The sequence below is a fragment of the Helianthus annuus genome, chromosome 7 (genome assembly GCF_002127325.2).
Source record: "Helianthus annuus cultivar XRQ/B chromosome 7, HanXRQr2.0-SUNRISE, whole genome shotgun sequence".
In the NCBI taxonomy this organism is placed as follows: Eukaryota; Viridiplantae; Streptophyta; class Magnoliopsida; order Asterales; family Asteraceae; genus Helianthus; species Helianthus annuus.
This window is the reverse complement of record NC_035439.2, coordinates 46,339,094-46,351,402: the sequence shown is the minus strand read 5'-3', so window position 1 is coordinate 46,351,402 and position 12,309 is coordinate 46,339,094. Positions and strand designations below refer to the sequence as shown.

Sequence of the window (12,309 nt, the reverse complement as noted above, 5' to 3'; positions counted from 1 at the left end):
TAAATGTATTTTTTACGTGTCCAAGAACCAATTAACCAATTTCACTCCGTTGGGCTTCAAAACTAGTCGTTTATCTGTATTTCATACCGTCTAAACATGTTTTTTGGACCATTTTGCATTCATATGTTAGTGCAAATAGGTATTGGGTGTATTGGTCCGACACAACACTTTTCTAGCTCTCGAAAGTCAAAAGAGCTCAAAATATGCAAAAAAGAAAAAGCGCTCATAAATTGGCAACTCTCAAACCGCTCAAAATCTAGCATGGCTACCTCAAGTACTCAGAGTTCATTTGAAGTTCGTGCTTCCTCGAGTGAATTACCTGTGGTGAGGATTGTATAAACAACCAAGAACCCAAAAGATTTTTTCCAAAAGTGAAATGTCCAACGGTGGTCAGAGCTCGATGCATGAATTTTGGTTCATTTCTCATCGCCCAATTAAATTCCACTTTGAAAATTGCATTTGGAAAAACATTGCTAGGTGGTGGAAACCAATCCGGCTCATGGTCAATCACAAATATCAAGCGAAGGAGGTGTTTGGAATTTCGATGATATAACAACCCTCAAAAACGACTTAAAACATCCCGTAATCGAAAAACCGAGTCTGCGTGTCATTATTTTAAGCTTAAACCGTAAAACCAAACCGGAATCAAACCACTTGTAATGGTTTTGGTTTGGTTCGCTACCAATTTTCAACAGTTTGGTTTTGGTTTGCAATGATAAGAAACCGTTACCGACGGTTTGGTTCGCGGTTTGAGCCAAAAACCGTCAAAACCGGACCATGAACACCCTTACCAAATTTGATCACATGTTTGTCTCTGGTGTTGTTAATTTCATGATGATATTATTTTAGTTATTCAATGTTGTGGAACTTCAGCACTTTGTTGTTTTGGAACATGTTGACCCACGCTACAAATTGTTAACTGGTCTTATGTGTATATGTTCGGCTTCTTCGGTTTGGGCTGAATAGAACCAAAATGATTATAATATACATGCATGACCGAGGATTGTACCAACTAATTGTTTGTGAGACTATCACGCTTGATTCAGGCCATAAACAGTTGGATCAAAGGAACAAGGTGAAGTTCAAGATCACGAGCCTCAAGGTGAACGAAGGAAAATACTTTGTGCTTGAACTGGTAATAATAATAGTTGGATCAGTTGTTTAGTTGTTTATCTGCAGGTGATCTTCAGTATACATGTAGGTGGTCAACACTTGGATCATAATTTGATTCGGGCCATAAACAGTTGGGTCAATTGTTTATCTACAGGTGATCCAGAGTTTGTTGTTATAGACGATGTTACTTCAGATGTGCTTACAACATTCATTAAGAAAGAAAAAAAGGTGAGACAATTGACGCAAGTGTTTGTCGGACTTTATTTTTTCTTAAAAGGTTTTGGTTTCAGTTTGATTTGGTTCTTTTAAACTTTTTCATCAGTTCAAACCGAGCCTATCTTTGATAGGTTTCTGAGTCTTGCGGGAGAAGCGTCCGATCAGGACCCCTTCAGACGTTTGTTTCATTTGTTGATGAAAAAGAAGAGACAATAACATCCCGTTCAAAGAGAAAATATTCAGAAGGAAGCTCTTACAGGACAAATGTAGATAATGCATCAATTCAGAGCTACAAATGCAACAATCGGTAAGATCTAACATATTCCAACCTGTTTCTTCCGGTTTTACAACCCAAACCAGTTGACTGATACTCGATTCTCGCTATTCTAGAGGTTGTAACCTATGGTGAATTTAACCGGTTCTGGAAATGGAATCGTTAATTACTCCGGCGATGGTATGCCTTTTCTATCTCTTGAAAAAGAGGCCACGAGTTTCTTTTGCATACCAGTTCATAAAGTAAGAACAACATTCTATCCTTATCCCGTTATAATTTTAATTTTAGTTTTGAGTTAGCCTAAGAGAAATTTGAGATTTCATTAAAACTTGCACCGTTTAACATGCTATTGCACTGTATAAATTTTACGAATAAACTCAAAGGTTTTCTTTGTAGATTCTTGATAATATTTGTATATTACTAATTTGGAACATTCTTAGACTGTATGTTGTGCTATGTTTATTAAGGGTTGTACACTTTGTTGATGAATTGGGATGTTGACCGAAAGCTATTCTCACCGACTCTTGATGATTGCTTCAGGTATGAAATTTATATGATGCAATTAACACATTTCCAATTAAGATCGATTATAGACTATACAACCTAATTGAAGCATAAATCGTAACAGGCCAACAACTAAACAGAGGTAGCGATTGATTATGTTTTTTTTCCTTCAGATTATGTTGATATGACTTAAGTACTCATATATAGTGTTCCGATCTTAGTGAATGGACTTAAAAAGATCTAAGATGGATCAAATGTCAAGAATTTTAGAATAAGATCCATAGTATTTAGAGAAAATGGGATCTTTATGTAGTTATGGACGAGGCAAAAGCGTACATTAGTGCATATTGTTATTTGTTTTGAAAATTGTTTATGCTATTCGATACACTTAGGGATGAGCAAATGGTATCGGGGTACTTGTACCGAATTTCCTGAACCGACATAATTTTCGGTAACGACATTTAGCGTTTTCAGTATCGGTATAGTACGGTACCTTCAAATACTGGTTTGTACCGGTACCGAACCGCACTCTACCGAGTAGTTTCGATACGAGTTCTGGTACCTTTTTTTTGGATTTTAGGTACCTGTTGATACCGAGCTCATCCCTAGGATATAGAGGCCCAGGTTTAAACAAATTCAGGAAATCATTTTGTTAGCCTTTGTTTAAGACACATTTGAACTTTTAAATGATAAGTATTAAGGTTCGAAGTATATAAGATGGATATAGAGGCTTAGGATATACACATAATTTAATCTATCATTTTGATTGAGTCAATTGTATGTAGCCTTATTAAGGGTTAAAATACGAGATGGAGGCAAACTATTAATACTTGACAACGACGACAAACCTACGAATGAAACAACTAATGTTGTTTATAAAGAAATTTTCAATGCGATATGATTTTTTTTTGTATTAATGTATTTCAATTATTTGGTGTAATTTCTATCATTTCCGTTAATGTTTCAACTTAAATATAATTAAAACTAGGTTATCACCCGGAACTGCTTTACGGGTAGTTTAATTTTATTACTTAATAAACATGTATATTCATAATTAATCACATAATAGAAAAAACACATAAATAATGACAAAACAAAGATTGAAACATAATATGAAATAAATATACATCCATTATTAGATGCATGCTTTCTATGTACCCATCATTATCCCACTCATCCCAAACACTGAAATCAACATTCCTACCCGATGATTTGTTGACAGAGACGGCATTCCCACCATTTGAATTCAAAACTTTTGATTCTTGACAAAACCCGTCACCTTAGATTTTTTTTTTTTTTGGCCAGTCATCACTCTTACGGGGAGTACGACCTTCTTTGGCATACTCTTCAAGTCTTCAACCTTTTGTGAAGCCAGCGCCATGATGCCTCTCAGAATTCCCCATGTCCCAGTGGCGGATCTAGAAACGAAACTAAGCCGTAACGTTTTATAAATAAGCCGTAACGAAATCGAAAAAACGTAAAATTGTTCCAAAATTTACACTAATTTTTCCAAATTTTTCCGCGCCAAGCTGTAGCGGAGGTTGCCCCCCGGTTAGCCTTATGTCCGCCACTGCCATGTCCTTTGTTTGATTTCAGAGGTTTTTGCAGTCACAACATTGACCGTTTCATTGACGTTGTAGTCATAGCTCCCGTCTCTCACCTATTTATAAGGAGAACTAAACATTATGATACTAATGCATTCAAAGAAACAAAGAGTTGTGTGTATCAAAAAAGATAGGGTACCATTCTTATATCAAAGGGGGTGTAAACGAGCCGAGCGGCTCGCGAGCTACTCGGGATCGGCTCGAGAAAAAGCTCGAAACGAGCCGAGCCTTATCGAGCCCGAGCCGAGCTTGATCCTCAAAACAAAGCTCGTTTGTTTATCGAGCCCGGGCTCGAGCCTCACATGTAAAGCTCGTTAGGCTCGTCGAGCCTTATCGAGCCTTCATGTAAACAAGCCGACTCGAGCCGAGCTTATTTAAACTTGTTTACAAGCCGACCTCGAACCTAAAAATAAGGTTATTTAGTAAACGAGCCCGAGCCCGAGTTTTGCTTATCGAGCTCGCGAGCCTAAAAAGTCTATTATTTATATTATTTTTATTTAATATACTAATTAATAGATAATAAACGAGTCGAGATTGAGCTTGATAAAATACAAATGAGCCGAGCTCGTGCCCGAGCTCGAGGGTTGTGGGGTAGAAAGCGTGTTTGCCCTGGGAGAGGGACTTTTAAACATACTTTCATATGAAAGGTGTACTTCATGTTGTGGTGTCCTTGTGCTTACAACATGATCCTTTTGTGAGGATACATGAGGAGTTTGGATGGGTTGAGATCTTTCCAACAACTGTGAGGAAGTAGCAACAGTGCTTTCAAGTGACATTTGTGTTGTCACTGCATTAACCTCTGGGATCTCATCTTCCAGAGGAACCTTTTTATTTTGTTTGGTTTTGGTGGGCTTTTTGGATGTGACAGCTTTCTTTTTGCGTTTTCCTGGTGTGTGTTTCACAACACCGGTTGTGGTGTCATGATCACCAGGAGCAGTTCGATTAACAACAGAAGTTTGAGCAACTGATGCGGACGCATCTAAAACAGGCTCATCCCCCTTTGTTTCAGTTGTTGAAACTTTTGACTCTTTATCCATAAGTTTAGTAAAAGTTTTACTTGAAGACTATTTATTTGAAAAGCTACACCTTGTTCAAAATCTGGTTGTGACACTTGTTTTCGTAGGTAGTAGCTTAGAAGTCTTGGATACAACAGAAAAGCATTACTACGAACACCTTTTTTCAATTTTTTCACATTATTCAACAAATCAGAAAACAATGCTTGTGATAAATTGTAATCAGATTTTGTTAAAATAGCATAATCCAAATACTAAATGTTCAAAGGTATCTCATTAAATGCGGTGGTCTTGGATGAGAGACAAGTTAAAAAAGTATGAAACAAAAATTTCATTGGCAGAGGGAAGTTTGGTTTGTAGATAGTAACTTCCTTTAATTGTGCATCATACCCTCTTTCAATGAACTTTGTATTAAGTTCAAGTTTTTCAAAGTTGTTCTTACCTCCCAAGTCGTCCAATGCAAATGTAGTGGAAATTGTAAAGGGAGAAATTCGTACCACACTTTCCCCAACCTTAGATGTGATGGCAACTGGATTATTATCTTCAGACTCTATTTCAACATTAAACCAAAATTGTCGGAGTGTTTCTGTATGAACCGGAGCATCAGCAGTAAGAATTGATTTGTATTTTGATGACGTTAAAATGTCAATTATTGAGTGATAGCTGGTATTTTTGTTGGTTTTCTCGAAGATGGGGAGGTAGTTGTGAGGGTTTTTGATGTTCAGAGACATGATCGGAGAAGAAGGTGATTTGGGGACGAAACAGGGTTTAAGTTGGAGTGTTTTTAATATGTTGGAAACTGTTTTTGAGAATTTTGAATTCGAGACGGCAGTGATAGAACCTCGATTTAGGGATGAAACATCTTTTATATAGAGAGCATAAGTGAATGCTGACATGGCAGTAGTTACAAATATTTGATGGCTAAGATCTGTCCACGTCAGAACCTCCCTTGCGACAACCGATGACAGTTGTTTGGAAACCTCTGTTGGTCGTTGGGAACAGTGTGAGTCAAACAGTCGTTAGATAAACAGAAGTTATGAGAACAGATGATAACTTTCAGCAGTTGTTTTATTTTTAGCTAACATCTGTCCACGTCAGAACCTCTATTGTCATAATGGATGACAGTCAGCAGTATAGTAAATCAACAGTCATTAGGATAAACAGAAATTATGACAACAGACGGTACCCTAGCAGTGGATGCATCATTAGGATAAACAGAAATTATGACAACAGACGGTACCCTAGCAGTGGATGTATTTTTAGGCAAGCAGAAGTTTCAAAAACAGCTGTTTTCAATCGATGTAACTCAACAGTCGTAAGTCTAAAATCTGCTATTAGCCCAACCATTGTTAGTATCAAATCCTCTGTTAAGCATTTTAAGCTTGAATATCATCTGTTGTTCGTTAACATCTGTTGACCCATAGCAGACCTTTGCATCTTCAGCCATTTATTCATTAGCAGACGCTCTCTTTTGTCATACTTTAGCTACAACACACCATTTATAACAGCAAAATATACCGTAAATTCTTCCAAAAAACTGTTACTGATAAACAAAATTATATAAAAATACTTATAGCAGACGTTATATAATAATACTTATTCATCATTAGCCCAACCACTGTTAGTATCAAATCCTCTGTTAAGCATTTTAAGATTGAATATCATTTGTTGTTTGTTAACATCTGTTAACTCATAGCAGACCTTTGCATCTTCAGACATTTATTCATCAGCAGATGCTCTCTTTTGTCAGACTTTAGCTACAACACACCTTTTATAACACCAAAATATACGATAAATTCTTCCAAAAAACTGTTATTGATAAACAAAATTATATAATAATACTTAGGAATGACTGAAATAATTAAAATGAAGATGCGACAACAAATATTAATAGTATTAAAATTTATTCATTTAGTCAACAGTCGTTAGCATACACAGTTGTTTCATAAGAAGGTTCGAATATATGACAACAACAGCAGATGTTCTCTTTTACCAAACTTTAACTATAACAGACCTTTTACAACTCCAAATATTGACTCTCTGTAATTTGCAGGAGCACAGATTCTTCAAAAAACTGTTATCGATGATCAAATTCTAAACATTTGTTTTATCTTTGCACTCATCTGTTCACCATCAAACCAACCCTTGATACTATTAAACCTCTGTTGACAAAATTTTGAAATTCAAAGAACAAAAGCAGATTATCACAATTACTAATAACCTCTTCATTTACCATGTAGACGCGTTTTTAAACTCTATAAAAGACCGATGATTACTTTTGATTCAAAACATCAACAAATTGTCCTACAAATCATTTTCTGTCAAAAATTGTTCCAAATCAGAAAAACAACAAAAAATCTACATGGCAAACTTCAGCTTCTACCACTGGTCAGACACCAACGATGTTAAAACACAATTCTCGATGTGGTCACTCAAAGAACAAAGAACAAACGAAGAACTAAACAGGAAAGTCAACATAATCAATGACACTAATTACAAAAAAACCTGGAACAACATGGCATTGCTCGATGAAGTCCTCTACTCTCCTCCATCAGAGTTCCAGAAGAATGCAGAAGAGTTTCTGACACAACTTCTAAAACAGGATCAGAAAATCTGCAACATGCTAACAGACCTAAAATTCAAAAGAGAGCATGAAATCATGTGACAACCCGTACTCTCGTTGACAAGAGAAGGGTATTTTTGTAATATTTGTAATTTGTGGATATTAGTATAATTAATACTATTAATTGCAAAATAATAAACCGCAACGAGAGTTTTCGACATTTACGCATCTAGTTAATTGTAATCGGGCCTGTTTGTTAAGCTAGACACTACTTAATCCATACACTTGGGCTAGGCCCAAGCCCACTCCCTAATTAACCTAAAAACCCTACACTATTTAAACATCCTAAACCCCCCCCCTTCCCCTCTCATTTTTCTTTCTCTAAGAACCAAAACCCTACAAACTTTGGGCAGCCGCACACACACTCGAGACCACACCCCTCCTTCTCGGTTGATCAGACCTCCGGCAACCGGAGCCGTTTTCCGGCGACTCCACCAGCCATTTCATCCTCCTTTGACAACCACTCACACCCGCACGTTCTCTCATCCCTCTGTTACACACACCCCTCTTCATCTTTCAAATAAATCCGGCAACGAGGGAGCTCCGGCCGACGTTTCGAAGGCCGTCGTTCCTACAGTAAAACCATTAAGCACCTATGTTCGTATACACATCTGATTCAAGAGAGAGACGGCGAGTGCCGCCGTTCATGACGGTGGAGGCGGTGAACGGAGATAGTGTGGGTAAATGAAACGGGACGGTGACAAACAACGGCAACCGATGGCTGTGAAACGGTGGTCATCAGCTCCAGCTCAGATTTGATGCTCGGGTCTCAATATTTCAGTCACGGTTAGTAAAATATATTGTCTTTGAACAACTGTGGTTGCTATGAATCTTGGCTATGTGTATTAGAGGCTGTTTAAAAAGAATGTAAATGTCGGGTGTGTGATACTACCTTTGATGTTTATTGTGGTTTTGGTTAGAGCTATAGGTGGTAAACTGCATTGGTAAACATGAGGTTCAAAAGTATGTTAGGATGTTTAGCACCAACTGTTGGTAAAATGATTTAAGAATGTCTAAATAATGTGGCTGAGTAAGTATGAATTCGGGATTTATATGATGTTTATGGTATTAACCTAAGCTTAACTGATTGTTTTACAAGTACATGAGGTCCAAAGGTGCTCAAAACTGTTATGATTATATTTAGGTGTGTGTCTGTTAAGGAATTGGTTTTATATTGGGATGTGTTAACTATTGAAGTGTAATATGTTAGAGGATTTTGTGAACCTTGGTTATACACACATAAATATAGCCACATTTCAACTGCTGGTATTTTGGTATACAAGATGTTCCTCGCTACGATTAATATGCAACTTGTTTTGGTAATTGTGACAACTCGAATTTCCAAGATTCTATTCCGCATTTATTGCACGTTCATGTATTGACTAATCGTTTATTTGCACAATTGATTGCTATGGAATTATATATGTTTTGATTGTTTGATTGTGCATAGTTGTTTGTTAATTGTGAAATTGGTAAATATATGAACTTGGTGGTGAAACTAGGAAATGGTTATGAGATGGTGTGCATGTGTAAAATATAATACTTAGGGACGTAGAGGGTAATTAGTGAAATCCTAGATACTTAACCCTAATTCCTTTTCACTAATCATTTGCACACAAAACCAAAACACGTACTTGCAATTCTCTAATCCTCTAGCAATCATCATCACCACCATCATTGGCACAAGGCATTCATCACTTTCGATTTCTCTATTTCTCTAGAATCATTCAAGGTAATTGCTTATTGATTATTGTTTATTGATTTCCTGATTGTATCAATTCTTGGTGATTAGAATGCTTGCAAACCCTAGTTTTGAGTTGATGGTTCTGTACTTCAATTTGATTATGATTATTGTGATTATGATGATGCACTAATTGTATAATTGATCCTCTTGATGATATTGATGCATGATATGAAGAAATAATGATTGTTGTGTTGATTCTGCATTGAGAAAATGTATAATTAGGGTTTTTCATTCGTATGAAAAACAAGAAACGTAACTGATTTGATGCTTCTGATTCTGTTTGGAATTCACGCATTTTGTTAGTCAGAGTATTGAAGTTTGGATTGTTAATGTCTGAGTTTTACAACCCTATGAATGGTCCGAGGTTTAAGTTAATGCTTGTCTGAGTTTTAAACATGCATAGTCCGACTTCTTTAACACACATGAATGTCCGAGTTTTGGGTAAATTATGAAGTCCGACCTTTATGATATGATATATCATGTTCGAATGTTTGTAAAGACTTTTAGTTGTCCGACTTTAGTTGATGTAAGCTTGGGTCCGAGTATAAAGGACTAGGGTCCGACTTTTGTGACCAAGGCTCTATGTCCGACTTTTATAGTTACAAAAGGGGAGAGCCCGAAGTTTTGATATGATCCGAGTTTGTGAAAGGGTATAGGGTCTGAGTTTTTAACCCCTCCCCATGTCCGAAGTTTTTATGAAAACCTCAAAGGGTCCGAGGTATATATATAAGCACACATGTCCGAGTTTTATTAACAAAAACATAAAGGTCCGAGTTTAATACCCTCCCCCCCCCCCCCTTTTGTTGATTATGTCCGAGTTTGTGAGGGAAAACTCTTTCCCTGGTCCGACTTTTATGAAAGGAAACACCCCCATATGGTCCGAATTTTTGTAAGGTTTCCCCTTATCCGACCTTTGATTAAGTTGTGACGTCCGACCTTCATGTATAACAAACATAATCTGATTCTTACATGTATAATAAATATAGTCCATAGTGCGATCTTTATTGATTATCATGATGGTCCGACTTTGTGTGTAATGCGATGTCAGAATATTGTATTGGTGTCGTGATGTCCGAACATTATGCATGCCATACCCCTTTGGTCAGAAGTTTGTATGTTTTTATATGATGTCTGAGTTAATGAATGTACACAAGACTCGACTCCCAATATTGAACTGTCTGGGTTTTGATTGAATATATGATCTGAAGTATAGTGTTGATACATGCCCTGAATTTAGATGATACTTGAAGAGACAGAATGAATTAGGATGCCAAGATCAGAATCCTGTATGATTATATGTGATTTTATGATAATGTACATTACTGGGTGAGGTTGTATGCATGAACAATCTGTATTATAGCATTCTGTATACGATAGTCGCACTGAACACGATTGCTTGGATATCAAAGACTTGTAAACCCTAATTGTCTACAAACACTTACATCGAGTTATGTGCAATGTATCCTAGGTCGTGTGTAACGGACTTAGACATTTAAGTAACCCCAGAAGCAATAACATACCGAGCAAACCAAGGTGAGTTCACACCCTTACTAAGGCATGGGATTCCCAGGGCACGGGAATTGGGATTGAAGGATTGAGATTGAATAGAACTGTACTTACACTATTACTAGACTACCATACCATCGTCCTCGGTTGTGCAGGACACATACGTGCATTCTACGTGCACATATACTTACTACTATCCTCGGTTGTGAAGGATACTTATACATATTACTATCCTCGGATGTGAAGGATACCTATACTTAATTACTATCCTCGGATGTGAAGGATACTCACGTAAGACCTACGTGAACTTATACTTACTACTGTTCTCGGATTGTGAAGAACACATATGGTTACGAATAGTCTAGTGGTTATACAACATGGGAAGCCCCCACCAATAGAACGTACTAACGGCCCAGTAGAGCCACCTGTTACAAACGAACTTACTATTACGTATTTACTTTCTGTGAACTCGCTCAACTAGTTGTTGATCCTCTGTTACATGCCTTGCAGGTCGCTAGGTATATGGAGCTTGCACAGGGAGGAGCAGGTCGTTGTGGGCTTGGATCGTGATTATCCTGTTAAACACTTTTGATAATTGATACTCGTTTACGATGGGTTATATTTATACGCTTCCGCTAAACAAAGATAACTTTCTTATGATTTGAAACACCTTTCATATGGATTTGGTTTGGTTTAAATGACAACTACTTTTATTATTTGTATTGTTCTGTATGATTGGTGGCTTGATCCTGGTCAGTCACGCTCCCAAGCGGTGATACTCCGCAGGTGGATTTTGGGGGTGTGACAGATTGGTATCAGAGCCATTGGTTATAGAGAACTTGGTTTTAATATGGGGAAAACGTTTTTATTAAAACCAGACTATAACCAGAACAGTGCTCTCAACGATCCACAACGACGCTTCACTCCACGTGCAAGACTCACATCCTAGGTAATAAGGTTTATGTTTATTGCCTACATGCTAGAATTTGCATAGAACTTTGCTCGTAGTATGCTTACATTACTTTGCTCACTACTTGTTATTGCTTGAGAACACTTACGTGCTTATACTCTTCTGTCATCGCACTATTCGCGAACCTTTCTCACTTATGTTGCCTTTGATGTGAAGATCAATGGCCGGACGAATCAACATGACTCAAGCCCAGCTAGAGGCTCTTGTTCAAGCTCAAGTTGCTGCGGCACTTGCAGCTGCTCAAGCAGGTAGTATACCCTGCAGTATAGACACACACTAGGATCTTTAGATCCTACATTAATTCTCGTATTTAACTTTGCCCTATTCGTACGCAATAGGTCAACACGCGCAGCAGCCTGTCTGCACTTTCAAGAATTTCATGGATTGTCGCCCTAGCACGTTCAGCGGCACCGAAGGAGCGGTTGGACTCCTCCACTGGTTTGAAAAGCTCGAGTCTGTGTTCGAGATGTGTGAATGCCCTGAGGCTCGCAGGGTTAAGTATGCCACTGGTACTTTGGAAGGGATCGCGTTAACTTGGTGGAACGCGCAAGTGCAGATCCTAGGGTTGGCAGCTGCTAACGCCACCCCTTGGAATGACTTCAAGGAACTGATTAAACGTGAGTACTGTACTCGGGAAGACATCCACAAGCTGGAGGATGAGTTTTATCATTTGAAGATGACTGGGTCAGAAATCGAGGCTTATACCAAGAGGTCAAACGAGTTGGCTGTGTTGTGTCCAACC

General features: G+C 37.8%; 1 long non-coding RNA gene across 1 annotated transcript; it reads left to right on the top strand.

Annotated features, from left to right (window-relative positions):
* Positions 1 to 1,171: 1,171 nt before the first annotated feature.
* On the top strand, positions 1,172 to 2,115 carry LOC110874459. The gene is made up of 4 exons (XR_004863395.1): positions 1,172 to 1,341; positions 1,461 to 1,636; positions 1,720 to 1,845; positions 2,071 to 2,115. It is a non-coding gene; the product is annotated as an uncharacterized LOC110874459 (long non-coding RNA).
* The last annotated feature ends 10,194 nt before the right edge of the window (positions 2,116 to 12,309 follow it).